The 13,700-nt window shown below is 36.1% G+C and overlaps 1 pseudogene; it reads right to left on the bottom strand.

The window, feature by feature from the left end:
* Positions 1 to 6,016: 6,016 nt before the first annotated feature.
* LOC107747225 (eukaryotic translation initiation factor 2D-like) lies at positions 6,017 to 13,673 on the bottom strand (annotated as a pseudogene).
* Positions 13,674 to 13,700: the final 27 nt, after the last annotated feature.

The raw sequence follows: 13,700 nt of genomic DNA on the forward strand, positions 1-13,700 counted from the left end.
TCCAAGGTATCATATCCGGAGGGGGGTTACATTTCTCACATGACCTCAAAGCAGTTAAAAGCAGCAATTTTCCGTTTCACGAAACAGTTCATTTGTTCGTGAATCGGGCTACACTGGTTGCGCTTTGCACCAGTTCATAGGCCTACAGTAGGCTCATTTAGCTAATTGTGGCAGTTTCCATTTTTATTCAATTGCAAATGACATCAGTATCCGAAAACACATTCATTTCGCGCGTTTTGATTGTTTCCGCAATAAGTACTGTTTTTAGAAGAATGCTAAAGTGTACGCATTTGAATGGAGCTAATATAGGCTACTGTACCGTATCTTATTAGCTCTTAGCAACAGTTGTGGGTAGCTGGAGGTAAAGGGTGGATGTTAATTAAAACATCGTGTTTGATGTTATCATCGCTTTTGTAGCCTAAGGATCATGAAAGAATATAAAAATTCATAAAAGTGTTTGTAAGTGCGGCTATGCAGCAGCATCCACGAGGAGAGCGAGTGTCCCAGAGGAACTATCACTGAACGGAATTCCCTCGCGCACAAACCCATATTAGCTCGCGCATGGGGTCATTTAGCGCATCAGCTGACCGGCGGAGTGCTGCTGCATGAGCCGAGGAAAACTGCAGCGCATCCGCACGACGCACAGAATACCAATCGGCTCTAGGCACCCCTCTCTCTCTCTCTCTGTGGGTTAGCTACTGATTTAAGTGACTACAGAGAATTTCTTGGAAACCTATGCAACGTGTGTGCATGTATGAAAATTTACTCACCCTCAGGCCATCCAAGATGTAGATGAGTTTTGTATCTTCATCAGAACAGATTTGGAGAAATGTAGCATTACATCACATGCTCAGCAATGGATCCTCTGCAGTGAATGGGTGCCGTCAGAATGAGAGTCCAAACAGCTGATAAAAACACCACAATAATCCACAAGCAATCCACACAACTGCCATTATTTAACACCTTGTGAAGTGAAAAGCTTTGTGTTTGTAAGAAACAAATCCATCATTAAGGCTGTCACTTCATGTAAAAATATGAGTTCATAATCTATAAAAAAAAAAAAAAACTTCCTCCAGTGAAAAAGTCAATCCCCTGTTGTCCTCTCGCATCAAAATCCACAGATATATTTATTTAGACCAATTTAGTATTTTTTTACTTATAAATTGTGCTTGATCTGTGCATATTTCTCTCCTGATTCAGAAAAAAGTCTTGATATGGTGAAGATTTTTAGTTTTATTTATTTATGATATTCTTGCCTGTAATGTAAGACTGATGTAAGACAGCTGATCAGTCTTGCAATGGCAAATCATGCCTAACATATGTACTCTCAGACATATTAGAGAACTTGCAAGTGCTTTGGTGGAAAAGTGGAGTCACATCTCAGAGCAAGAACTGGCAAATGTGCTGCAGTCTATGAGAATGAGATGAACTGTAGAACTTACATCAACTGATGGACACACGAGATACTCACTACGACTTTTGATATTGACCCCCCTTTGTTCAGAGACATTATTTCATTTCTGTTCATCAAATGTCTGTGAAACATGTACAGTCTCAGCACAGGTTTTTGTCTCAGTAGGTGAAATTTTTATGTCAGTACAAATATTTACACATTAAGAAATTTGTTGCACATGCATAAAAGCAGCTGAATTTGATTTACAATTATGAATATAAGAAAAGTCAGCAGAAATGTAAAGCAAATATTGAAATATAAAAATTGCTTGTATACACAATCAAACATTCCGTCTATCCCAACACTTGGGAAAATACCAAAAAAAAATTTTTTTATTATAGGAGAATGTCTGTATTTCAGACCTGTTAGATGCAGTTGTTTTCTTTAATGAGGAAGAAAGTACCAGCAGCCCCAGAGTCAGACTCACTCCACAAACACTGAGAACATCATCGACCACTTCTGAAAAACACAAGAACAGGATCATGACATTTACTGTTGATGACATTCATATATGTCCCAGAACATAAATCTGAAATCCACTGAATCTGTTCAAAAGCAGTGCCTCACCCATCTTTGGGTTTTGCTCTGGAGAGCTGTATGGTACACAGTGCAGCAGCAAATGTCTCCCTCTTCTGGCGAGAACTTCAGAGTGGAGATGATGTTGAAGGTGCTGTCTCTCTTTGGGTGATACTTTCTTAGATTTATACTCTCTGTCACATTCTTGTTGTTCTTAGATTATCAGGACAAGTGAAGGGAAGAGTTCAGTCACATGACAGATGAGAGTGTTCTTAACATCCAGCTCCATGGAAGCCTCAGGTCTTGCAAAAACAGATTTGCTCTGAATTAAATGTTAGCACTTAACAGAGCAAACTTTAAATCTTAATAAATATTCCCTTGTGAAAAAAAAAGTGTTTAACTGTATTGAATGAACACTTGTAATGGATTTCAAATATTAAAATTATATAAAAAATTGTACTACAATAATAAAAAAATATAAAACGTGCATTCTGTAATAATATCAAAATTAAAAAAGGATTTTCTTAAAGTACATTTTAAATCATTAAAGTATACACAGGAAAAGTATTTGATTATCATTTTTATTCTCATGCTATTCAATGTTACCTTTAAAATTAATATATTTTAAATGTACTAAATTGCAACGTCATCATTGCAAATGTCTAATGAAAAAAAAAAGTGTCTGAAAACATTACATTCAGTTCACGCTTTAGTATAGACTATTCTTTTAAAGTAGGCCTATTTCCATAATAGGCTAAGTGTTTTCCTAAAGGTGTATATTCTTCACATTACAATGATAATTTTAGTCTATTCTGTGTGTTTTACCGGTTCGCTCTGTTAGGTGGTTATAACAGATGCAGCTAAGTTTGCTTTGCAATGTTCTGTTAAGCCAACAACAAGATCATGAAATCCAGAAAGCTAAGAGGATCTGCAAAATCAGGCTCTGTAGATACTGCTACTGTACATGTCTCCTCTCCATTAACGGCATACTAGGCTATATACACTCTTTCCCTGTATTAGAGCATCCTTGCATGTCCCTCTGCAAAACAGAGAAGAAACGACATCAGTATTAAACTGCATTGCAGTTTACTCTAAATCTTTATATATATACTGTATCTCTCTCTCTCTCTCTCTCTCTCTATATATATATATATGTTAAATATAGAATGCATACTTGGAAAAACAAATGAAATACGTCACATGCAATTATAAAAGTTATTTACACAGAATCCTGTTATTTACGAATTATTTGAAACTTTATATGAATCCATAATAAATCATAAATCAACTTTAACCTATGCTATTAACTTTCTACAAGATAATGTAGGCTACACAGTAATAATAATAATGTGAATTATTGACTTGCCTTACTGACGATAGCCGTGAGAGTAAGAAGAACACATAAAAGCGCCATTGACAAACACCAGAGATAATCATCAATCATGGTTTACTGGAGTGAGGAATAGTCACAGGTAGCTTACAGCTGCTCCTCTGACCATAGACACAGCCTCATTATGAGTACATCAGCCAATCAAGATATTTTTTGGCTTCATACATATTTAAATCCATTGACATTTATACGTCAAGGCAAGACACCTTTATTTAAATAGCACTGGTTGTGGACCCTGGTCCACAAAACCAGTCATAAGGGTCTTTTTTTTTTTTTTTTAATTGACCCTAAAATCTTTAAATGCTGAATAAATAAGCTTTCCATTGATGTATGGTTTGTTAGGATAGGACAATATTTGTATGAGATACAACTATTTAAAAATCTGGAATCTGATTCTGGAATCTGAAGCAAAGAAATCAAAATATTGAGAAAATCACCTTTAAAGTTGTCCAAATGAAGTTCTTAGCAATGCATATTACTAATCAAAAATTAAGTTTTGACATATTTATGGTAGGAAATGTACAAAATATCTTCATGGAACATGATCTTTACTTAATGATTTTGGCATAAAAAAAATCAATAATTTTGATCCATACAATGTATTGTTGGCTATTGCTACAAATATACCCATGGTACTTATGACTGGTTTTGTGGTCCAAGGTCACAAATCAACTCTACAGAAGGCAAGTGTTTTGCTATCCAATAGAGAAAAATATTCCTTCACAAATCATTAATATGCTGACTTGCTACTCAAGAAATATTTACTGATTACTTTCTTTTCTAAACAACAAAAAACCCTACTGACCCAAACTTTTGAATGGTAGTGTATATTTATACATACGGTATTTAATCTGATACTAATATATAGTTATTAAATTCTAAAAATATACATGTACTTGTAAGATATCATTTCTATATTAATGAAATGTGCTCACGTGTTTATTCAAGTGTCCAAAATCAAATCCAAAACCAGCTGACTCCGCATTATAATTAATAAACTAATGTTCAAAACATACACAACCACCTTATCTCAAAGACCAGAAGCCTGCTTGAGAACAGAAGCACGATCAGACTCGCTTTAAGCCAGTTCTCCCTCTGTCCACAAAGTGGCACTACATCCACTAGTCACTAATACAATCACTTCTGGTCACACTGATGCCCATTTTCTTGGAGTTGCTTTAAATCCAAGGTCCGCTGGCCCATTCAGGTCCTTCATCACGCCATCCTACACATATACAATCCCATGACGTAGGTTTCATTTTGATTTAACAGACTACCAACCAATGCCACAACAGAGGAAAATAAAAGGCTGAGCTTCTGTAGGCCAACAGCTCACAGTAAAATCTGATCATTCAACTTAGTGCTAACTGAAGGCTGTTTTTTCTCTAATAAAATAAAAATAATGGTGGAATAAAAATAAAAAAGGTAATGGAGACATCTCACAATTCTGACTTTTATCACTCGCAATTCTGACTTCTCAGAATTGAGATATAAACTCAGAATTGTGAGATGAGATATAATCTTGAAATTCTGTGAAGAAATGTCTGAATTGTAAGATACAAATTCACATTTGTGAGAAAAAATTTGCAATAACGGCAGAAACAAACAACAACAAAAAAAAAAACAGGATTTCAAAATGTAAACTTAGAATTGCAAGATGTAAACTTTGATTTGACAGAAAAAAGTTAGAACTGTGGCATAAAAAGTCACAATTAACTTTTTTAATTTTTTGTGACAGAAGCCAGGCTTCCATATGTTGACCTGAAATAGGTCACACCACAATAGAGCCAGCTGTGCAGTTTGTAGCAGGTCAATTATAGTTACACATTTTCACTGAAATAAACATTAACTGAAATGAAATTTTTACATCTTATTGCCAGGGCAATATTTTTCATTTTTAATACTTCGATAAAAGTATAAAACTTGATAATAAAAGTAAAACATGATAATTAAAACTAAAACTGATAAATTGTTAAAAAACTAAAACAAACTAAAAAAACTTAATTACTAAGTTAATCACTATAACATAAAAATTATCTCAAACTGAGACTTGTTATAGCACTTGTATATCATTGCTCTTTTGTTGATTTTGATTGCTTCTATTGTCCTCATTTGTAAGTCGCTTTGGATAAAAGCGTCTGCTAAATGACTAAATGTAAATATATAGATTAATAAAAACTATAACAGTGTCTCAATGATTTTAATATAACACTGGTTTGTATTACTAATATGCAAAAAGGAGAATTTTGTAGCCATAAGTTGGAAATGGGCTCCAATTTCTAATGGGTTTTCATTAGAATTAATGACCATAACACACAGTCCTGGCTCATATTTTTGAAACCAGTGTTCTTCCAAAACAAGTTGACTCCTGGTCAAACATTCCTTAAAGTTTAGCTGTAATTCACTGCTTGTGACAGTGTATACTTTTCTACCTGGCAATACATCATTATAAAAGATGACAGTCATTCTGGAGTCATCAGTTAGATCAGAAGGGCAAACTGGTGCTTAAGGGACTCAAGCTCTGAATGAGCGGTTACTGCGGCATGCAGATATACTGTGCTCTGTTGAGGAAACATTATGTCAAGTATGAGATTAATTTAAGAGATTGCTCAGAATGAAATCAGATTTATTTTATTGCACAAATGATGTTTTGGTTGGGCTAGACATTATTTGAAATATTACAGCAACATATGGCTCTTGTGTTGAGGTGTTGTCTGCTATTTCTTCTTGCCTGGGTTGGGAGCTTTGTCAAGACCTTGTACATATTTCCGTGGGATCTGATACTGATCTGTAATAAAGGAGAAAAAGTGCACTCACATACAAGCAAAAGGTTTGATATAAGGCAGAGATATAAGCAGGCATGAAGCATTGGACTATATGGTACCTAGAGGGCCGAGAGCGCTGCTACCGCAGATGCAGCCATACCGAGTTGTTAGACTCGTCTCTGCTGAAATGTCTGATCCCCTTTAAGTTGGATCCCATTTCTGATGCCCCACTTCGGTCAGTCCACTTTAGGACATGGCAGTGCTCCCCTCTCTGCGGCAGGGTCTTTTATGAGCTCGCCGTTCCCGGGCAGATCAGGTGAGTCCTCCCCTCTACTGAGAGCTAGGAACTTGCCCCTAGGCCGCTGACTGCTCATTTCGGTCGAGCATGGTTCTCCTCCCTTTGTTAAGGTCGAGCCCTCTGCTTATTGAGCTCCGTGGCAGCAACATCAGATAGTTGGCCACTTGTGTTCTTCTGAGCCACGCTATGGTAAGTGCACACGCTAAGCCTCTGTGCTCTTTCTAAAAAACACATTGTGGTAAGGACGTACACTAAGCATCCTGCGTTCTTTCTAAAATCCTGTATGGTATGCATTACACGCTGCCAGCCTCGTACACTTTCTCTGAGTTGGCTTAGGCCCCGATTTCACCTTGGGCCCCACTCTACTTATGTATCCCTGGTGATACCTTCCTGAGCAGGGCGTTGCTACCGAGGACCTGTCGGGCCAGTTCCTTTGAGCAAGGTCATGCAGAGCTGGCGGTAGCCCCTGGGTGACGGGCCAAGGTCTAGTCTATTATCTTAGACGCTTGGCCGTATCCCCTTAAAGGAATCTCTTTGTTTCTGATTTCCCTTAACAGGTAAGTTATTGGGGTATGCAGCTCAGGCCTTTGGACAAAGGGGATAATGTCACTGACAGCCGTCAAGGTGTCCTTGGGGCAACTCCCATAGCTTGGTAGAGTTGTTGCTTAGTGCTTGCCTTGATGCTTCACATGCACTCCCCTCAGCATGGCAGCGTGGGTATACCGTTCCACAGCTTTGCATCACAGGAATAAATTACAATTTAAAATGCAGTATATTTAAAAAGAAAAACAGTCTTAAATTTTAATAATATTTCATAATATTACTGATTTTACTGTACTTTTGATTAATGCAGCCTTAATGAGTATAAAAGACTTCTTTCAAAAACATAAAAAAATGATCAAGATAAAAACTAATGTGACACTTTCTTGTTATTAGTTGTTAATAGAACATGTACACAATTAGGTTACTCTGATAGGACACGTGTGTGAACTTGAGGAGAACTGACTTCATATGTCTACTAATAATCATCTTGAAACCAGTTGATTAAAATTCAAAATGGCACAAAAAAATTAAAGTTCTAAAACTTTAATATAGTGTTCTATAATAAATTATATTCATAGATTTGTGGCATAAGCATTCAAATACTTATTGGGGCCACTATATATAGTCATAGCCTTAGGACAGCTTCATACCTTCTTATTGGAGCCCCTGGAGGCAACAGTAATGTCTATGGGCTCCATCTGTCCTTTCTTAACCACATGAGGCTGGAAACAGCACCTCATGGCAGGCTTGCATTCTGACGAGAGTCCTGAGGACACAGAGAAACACTGTCCATACTTGCGTGTGTTCAGATCAATGTCTGCACATGATCAAAAATGAAAAAGAAAAAAAACAAAATACACAAATGCAGCCATCAACATAAAAATGCAATTCTGATTTTATCAGAAAATGCAAAAAGCTAGTTACTTCATTTTCTAAACCATATGTTAGTGATTACACACACAGCTGGATTGTAAACTGACAATTTAAGCAGCTGCCAATTATATACAGTAGGGAAACTGATATTATTTTCAGAGGGTTAATGCTGTTCCTGTTTAAGAAATTGGTTTGAAATAAGACAATTATGTAATTCTCATAGAAATTAAACAAAAAAGAAGAACAGGCTGGTGTAGCGTTACCTGCTAAAGAGGTCATCCCATTTCAGCTTCTCTACTTCCTGGTATTCAGACTTCTCCAGCAAACAGTCACAAAGTGTAGGGTTAAAGTTAACATAACTGATGAACAAGAGAAGAGATGAGATCAATTCAATCCATTTGAAACCATGCAATAGTTGCATAGATCCATACAGATATAACATACACTACTGTTCAAAGTTTGGGGTCTGTAAGATTTTTAAAAAAGGAATTAACACTTTTATTAAGCAAGGATGCAATAAATTGATGAACATGACAGACATTTATAATGTTAAAAAAGTTCCTATTTTAAATAAATGCTCTTCTTTAGAACTTTCTATTCATCAAAGAATACTGAGAAAATAAATTACTGTTTTTAACATTGATAAGAAATGTTTTTTTGAGCAGCAAATCAGTATATTAGAATGAATTCTGAAGTATCATGTGACACTGAAGACTGGAGTAATGATGCTGAAAATGCAGCTTTGCATCACAGGAATAAATTACATTTTAAAATATATTCAAATAAAAAACTGTTGTGTTAAATTGCAATGTATAAAATAATGTTATAACACACGTATAACACTTTATAACACGTAACACACTTGTCCCTGCATTTTTTATACAAATGCAGCATTGGTGAGAATAAGAACATAATAAATAGAAAAAATGAAAGTGTGAATAAAAAGTGTACTAATGTAATTATAAACTCACTTTTTATTGGTTTCATGGACAAGTTCATTTTTCTTCACATATTCTGTGATGATATTCCTCACCTCACTGGCCTTTAGAGGTGTCCCCTTTCTGAAACACAAAGTCACATGCTCAAAGCACTCTCAATAATACACTTAAATATACAACAAAATGTTTCCACTCATTAACTTTTTCTGGGCATCCTGAAAGAGAGGCTCCAGGCGTGCAGTGACCCCATATAGTGGTGTGATTTCAGGGTGCTGGTATAGGACCTCAGAAGCTCCACTCCCCTCTTCAGATTTTTTCTCTGGCTCAAAGTCCTCTGGTATGCTGAAAGAACACAACCTGAAAAAGTAGTGCAAAAAAATAAAAAAAACAGCTTCCCTCAAAACCAAAAACACTTGCTGGACATAGTCCATATCAACAAGCAAAACAGTGATATTTATTTTATTATTATGTGTTCTGACAATTTAAATTGCATTAAACATTTATGAATGAGATGTTAATAATGAAATGGTGCGACTGCATACACAGGGTTTCTCCAGTCCACGTCCACAATGCTCTCCACACCTTTACTCAGCTCCTTCACCTGAATCAGACTGTGATTCTTGGAATGGAAGAAAGAAAGAAACGTTGTGACCAACTAAAACAGAAATAGAAAGGCTACACTGGCATGGACTAAAATCTCACAATCTGTAAACAGTTAGTACCTTTTTATAACTGGATTTTCTTGATATCTAGGTACTTTCCTTTAGGACTGTGGGGGAAAGAGTTATCTTTTGTTACATTATAAACACTATAAATGTTCTCACTGTCATTTATTATTTTGACATTTTGATGGCATTTTTTAAAGCATCAATGATGCTGAAAATTCAGCTTTGCATCACAGGAATAAATTACATTTTAAAATATATTCAAATAAAAAACTGTTGTGTTAAATTGCAATGTATAAAATAATGTTATAACACACGTATAACACTTTATAACACGTAACACACTTGTCCCTGCATTTTTTATACAAATGCAGCATTGGTGAGAATAAGAACATAATAAATAGAAAAAATGAAAGTGTGAATAAAAAGTGTACTAATGTAATTATAAACTCACTTTTTATTGGTTTCATGGACAAGTTCATTTTTCTTCACATATTCTGTGATGATATTCCTCACCTCACTGGCCTTTAGAGGTGTCCCCTTTCTGAAACACAAAGTCACATGCTCAAAGCACTCTCAATAATACACTTAAATATACAACAAAATGTTTCCACTCATTAACTTTTTCTGGGCATCCTGAAAGAGAGGCTCCAGGCATGCAGTAACCCCATATAGTGGTGTGATTTCAGGGGGCTGGTATGGGTAAGCTCCACCCCCCTCCTCAGACTCTTTCTCCGGCTCAAAATCCTCTGGTATGCTGAAAGAACATAACCTGAAAAAGTAGTGCAAGTTGTTTAAGAAAAAATGCGACAGATATTTTCTTTATTATGTGTTCTTATATTAAAAGTTTATGAATGAGATGTTAATAGTGAAATGGTCTGACTGCATACTCAGGGTTTCTCCAGTCAACTTCCACAATGCTCTCCACACCTTTACTCAGCTCCTTCACCTGAATCAGACTGTGATTCTTGGAATGGAAGAAAGAAAGAAACGTTGTGACCAACTAAAACAGAAATAGAAAGGCTACACTGGCATGGACTAAAATCTCACAATCTGTAAACAGTTAGTACCTTTTTATAACTGGATTTTCTTGATATCTAGGTACTTTCCTTTAGGACTGTGGGGGAAAGAGTTATCTTTTGTTACATTATAAACACTATAAATGTTCTCACTGTCATTTATTATTTTGACATTTTGATGGCATTTTTTAAAGCATCAATTTATTTAAATAAAAATGACCATAGTGTTCCCAAAAAACAGGTAAGATGACAGAGGTTTAGAGGTATAAAGGTAATAATCGAGGAGATATTACCAGCAGGACACCATGTGGTTGCGCTTGAAGGTGCTAGTCAGTAGTGGAAGCTCTGACTTTTTGACTTTAGTCTTAAGTGCATGGAGGAAACACTGCAGCAGTAACTCATCCATCTGCTCTGTAATGAGACAGACATAAAAGTCAACATACAGCAAACAGCTACAAAATGGACATGTGACAGGAAGTCAGACATTTCACCCTGTAGAGTCTCCGTCTTCTCCATCAATGTTTTCTTCCTCTTTATCCTAAACCGGTTCTTCCTCCTTCAACAGCTCATGTTCATCCAGCCTCAGCTCCTGCATGCTCTGACAAGATGTTTCCACTGGAGCTGGATCAGAGCTGTCCTGCACCTCCTGCTCTTCCTCCTCGCATTCCTCTCCCTCCATTTCTCCCTCCACCTGTGCTGGAGAGTTTGTGACCGATATAACTGGAGGATGTGACTTATCACCAAATGCCCTGTGGAGAATTTGAGGAAGATGTCTGTAGAAAGTGAATGCGATGTATAAAGAGGCGGGAATGAAGCCTAAATGAAAGTAAAGACAGAATAATGTTGCAATGCAAAGCTCACCATAGCTGGTCCATGTATGTGTGTAAAATATTCACTCCTTTCCCCTTCATTCCACTGTTCCTCATCTCAGCGCTCGACACAGCTGCTGTGCCAATAGCCACAGGTGCCCTTCAACACCACACAGACATTTGTTATGCATGTTACCCATAAGAGAACTTAATTTATAAGCATTTTTTAATAGTGAAGACTTATACAGAGTACTTTTAGCTACAAAAGTTATATTGCCAGTTACATAAAATAGTACAACATTTTTTGTGCAACATAATTGAGCGCATTTACATGGACTTTTATAAACCGATAATGCTTAAGCTGCTCACGTAAATGTGTTAAAATTTCATCATATAAACACCATAAACACGTTCTCTCAGCTTATTCAAGTGTACGTGTCTGACTGTGTGACAGGAAAGCGTCCGTTTTGTGCATTGAAGAGCATTTAACTAGAGCGAACATTTTGCCAGAGGGAAAAGGAAATGTATTGTACACACTGACACTTTTTTGACCCAAGAATATGTAAAAATGTGTTGTCATGTTGTGCAGCCAAAGTCAAAGTGGTACAATTGTAGAAAATCTGCACATGCGAGAGGAGAATGCCATAACAGTTTCCTGCTGACATTTTTAAATACTCTGTAGTTTTTAATGCTTTATTTAAAATTACATCTCACATAACAAATGCAATACTCAGATTTGGACATATGGATGATTAGATTAGAAAGAAAAAAAACAAAAAGCTGTTTTTTGGTAGTTATCGGCATATGGGTGTGCATGTAAACATGCTCAGTAAGATTTCACAGAAAAAAAGACACATCCTGAAAGGGGACATTTTATTTGCTAAAAAAAGAATAAACTATCAATCAGATGACAGAAGGCCATGTAGTAGACTGCATGCAACAGGCTTTTCAGCAAAGTTTCATTCATGTTGATAATTTGGAGGCCTTAGAACTTTGCACATTAAATATGATTCAGTAGGCTTTATAAGATTCAATTAATTTTTTGGCCTTTTTAAATTTTAAATTATATATTAGGCATTTTTGTTTATACAATCGTAGACAGAGAAAAAAAATGACAAGAAGAGAAGAGAATAGGTTCAGGAAATTGCATAAAACAGACTCAACGTTCTGTTGTTCACATGCACCGCTAAGCTCAACATAATTCAAAGTGCTAGATATTCAGCATCACTGATGCTGATTAGTAAAAACTGCCAAATCCAGTTCACAATTTTTGAAGTTGTTACAAATCTGTGTCCAGTTGTGTATCATTTTAGTTTCACATGACTCGAGATTTTAAGTCTAATATGAATTATCTGTAAGAGTGAAATGCGGTGAGCACAGCGGCCACGTGACGAATACCGGTAACATGGTGGGATATTGCCACAGTGTGTACACTGAGAACAACACACACAATTTTATTATTCAAATAAATGTCATCATCATGAACAAAAACTGAGGGTTACCTGCAGACTCACCTGTTTCTCCAGCTGAAAGAATATGGGATTTTTATGGCGAATGTACAGAGTGACTGCATCTCCCTTATGTGCGTAAATCTTCCCAATATTCAGCTCGTCTTTATTTGGGATCAGCTCATTTAGATCCTCAGCTGACAGAGAAGGGAAAGCAGCAGAGATATCTGCTCTCAGCTTCCTCCTGTATGGAAAGAAAGGACCGCAATGACAAGGCATCAAAATAAAAATAATAAAAAAACTCACAATTGATATCTGAAAACCATGGGAGAACTCCAACTTAAAGTATTTATTGACCTTATCTTGTCTCTTTTAACAACTAAACATTTATCTTGAGTTTAGAACCCTCAATATTCCTATGTATTGACAGATCTTTTAAAAGGGAAAATGTGGTTTCATCAAGATATCATAAAAGGATATGAAATCACACAGAAACATGCCCATAATTTTGTAAGGCACTTTATGTGAAGATACAGTAGATGATCTTGAATGAGTAAAAGGCACACAGTATCTTGTCATAACATAATAAACACCACATGAGGCACATATATTATTCAATATTAAGTATGACGTTATTTGTTACAATTTGCTGAAATAATGTGCACGAAGCAGAGCTGTCTACTCTAAACAGTTGATTTACTCAAAGCTGAATCAGAATCACTTTGCAAGAATATTTCTTTCATTTCAACTCAAACTGGTTGAATAACGTTACCTGTCAGATCCCTTGATAAAGGTGTTAGAATTCACACAAACGCTTTTGCAAACATCTCAGTATTCCGATGACGATGAGGTATTTGCAAGAAGCCGCTAAAAATCACCTAGCGAAGCTCAGTTCTCTAATCTGTCATTTAAAAAAAGCTATTTTATTAGAGTAATTCAATCATCTGCTGTGCTCTGAGCGGCATACGGGTGCAACGCTGAAA

The sequence above is a fragment of the Sinocyclocheilus rhinocerous genome, unplaced genomic scaffold (assembly GCF_001515625.1).
Source record: "Sinocyclocheilus rhinocerous isolate Xijiao unplaced genomic scaffold, SAMN03320098_v1.1 scaffold559, whole genome shotgun sequence".
Taxonomy (NCBI): Eukaryota; Metazoa; Chordata; class Actinopteri; order Cypriniformes; family Cyprinidae; genus Sinocyclocheilus; species Sinocyclocheilus rhinocerous.